This window comes from Garra rufa, chromosome 17 (assembly GCF_049309525.1).
Source record: "Garra rufa chromosome 17, GarRuf1.0, whole genome shotgun sequence".
Classification (NCBI taxonomy): Eukaryota; Metazoa; Chordata; class Actinopteri; order Cypriniformes; family Cyprinidae; genus Garra; species Garra rufa.
In genome coordinates this window covers 2,953,144-2,955,515 of record NC_133377.1, presented here as the reverse complement: position 1 = coordinate 2,955,515, position 2,372 = coordinate 2,953,144, and the positions used below count along the sequence as shown (strand labels likewise).

Sequence of the window (2,372 nt, the reverse complement as noted above, 5' to 3'; positions counted from 1 at the left end):
TCAAGTTTTAAATAGGACAAATATCGAAGCTCGTTGGTCATTTTTGAACGCGATGCTATTGGTCTAATAGGATTCAATGATCTATGCTAAACTATGCTAAAAGTGATATCGCCAGAACAGGAGAACGGCTGAATGGATTTCAAAACGGTAAAACTCAACTTATTAACTCGGGGGGAGTTGGAGAATGAGCCTATTTCCAAAAAAAAGTGAAGTGTTCCTGTCTCAAAACCAAAGAGATATTTCTCGTTCAAACTTGTCCACGTCACGGGGTGAGTAGATTGGCATAACACCGCCCATATGTATATGGAAAGAAAGAAGGCATAACTTTTACCAGCTGTAGTCTGCAACTTTACAGATCTTATCTATGCACAAACAGCTTGTAACACTCCAAAGGAAAACAAGAAACCGCATCACATGACCCCTTTAATTGTCATGTGTTTGAGTTGCGCCCTCTGCTGGTGTGGATGAGCAGTGGTGTTGTGTGTGGTACTTCAACTTTGCTCCTTTTAGGGGGAACACAATTGGGAAACAAATGACTCATTGAAGGACAGATGTGTTATGTAGGACCACGTATTAGAACAGGGAAAGACTAAATTGTATTGTGATATATAGTCAGTTTTGGTAATCACGAACATGATCAGGAGCTGAATGGAGAAAACGGTCCTATAGCACCCGCACACACTGTAATGATCACATCAGAGCTTGACAAGTATTGATTCTGACTGTAATTTGTTCCGCAGTGCCATCTCGATATGGCCCGTCCTTATCTAGAGAGTGGCTGAATGGGCGATTTGAATTTGTTGCTTTTGCGAAGATGATTGAAATCATATAATACGTAGCCTAGAACGCTACAGGTTCACTGTTAAAGAGTGTCTTTTCTCTTTATCAGTCTGCTCTCTTATGCAATCACACAGACTGTCTGCCCGTTCCTCCTCCCGCTCTCATCAGCTCTGAGATCTCGACAGACTTGGCCTGCAATCAGACCAGCTGTAATGAATTTATACTCCGCAATGGATTTCGTTCCTTTTGGGATCCAGATCTGATAGCGCTGCTCTGTGCGCACGGTGCAAGTTTTCCGGTCCTTTGCGATTGTTGCTTGTCAGATTGTGTGACCCCTGTGTGATCTTGGGTAAAAGCTTTGGCAAACTGTGCAACATCAGCGTCATTTCTATCAGACTGTACCTTATGCAAAGGGATAGTTCACCTTTATTCACGTATACATTTGACTTCATGTTGTTTTTGGACAAAAAAACTGTGTGAAATGTTTCTAAATGTCTTCCTTTGTGTTCTGCTGAAGAAAGAAAGTCATACAGGTTTAGAATAGATGAAAGATTTCACGCTACAATAAAAGAAAATCAATTTTTTGGTGACAGGAAGCATTATGGATGAGCTTCAGAGTTTTTCCTCTATTCGCTGATGCTACTTTGTGTGCGATGTCTGCTCTCGTTAAGATTTCATGATGAATTAGCTTGGAGAACGCATGTATTTTTAATCATCCTGACTGGGCGCCGAGATCACGGCACCATTCAGATCCACTTTTGCAGGAACAACTTTTTTGATTAACCTATTTGGGCTTGTTTTCCGACGTCGTCTTTTTGCTGGTTGTGAGCACAAGCTATATTTGTGTTTTATTGGCTCTAAAAATGATTATACAGAACAAACTTCTTATACAACACGCTCATACTGAGTATTACAGCCTGTAGCACAGTTTCTCTCGCTCTCTCTCTCTTTCTCTAGCCCTAATATGAAGCTGTGTGTTGAAGCTCACACCCCCAAAATGGTTCTGTGTGTGAAAGAGAGGCTGATTTGAAGCGTGGGTCGATAGCGCTGGCACCGCACAGACCTACCGAGCCAGATAACTCAGCCACAAACAGCTCTTCATTACTCTCATAAGATTTGAGTCTTCGTGAGAATGAAATGTGTCATTTGGCCAATATGAGAGGCAGGTGCTGCAGCCCGATCTGAGGGATTGGATCGATGTGATGGGCTGCAGGTGGTCCGTCATTACCGCACGACTCCAAATGAGCTGATTTTTTTTTAGATTCGTCTTTCAGAGAAATTGTTAGATAATTTATGCAATGCCGTAGGAGTGAAATACAGTGGCGTCTGAAAGTCTGAGACTGCGTTGGAAATCTGAGGTGTTTTAGCATTGTAAAAAGCAGTTTTTGGAATGTCCTTAGGAAGGAATGAAATGAAAAAGAAAAGAAAAAATATTTAGCTAAAATTTCTGTTTTTATGTAGAGCTGGATCTTTTATATTGTATTTGAAAAATTAAAGAATGGAAAAAAGAATTATTATTATTATTGCTGTTTATTTAAATTTGAAAATAACAAAGTTTATTTAGAGAAAGAATTTGGAGAAAGAAAGAAAGA

General features: G+C 40.2%; 1 protein-coding gene across 1 annotated transcript in view; it reads left to right on the top strand.

Moving 5' to 3' along the window:
* gabbr2 (gamma-aminobutyric acid (GABA) B receptor, 2) overlaps positions 1-2,372 on the top strand; it is a 263,152-nt gene that overhangs the window by 235,818 nt on the left and 24,962 nt on the right. The gene's annotated exons all lie outside the window — the stretch shown is intronic.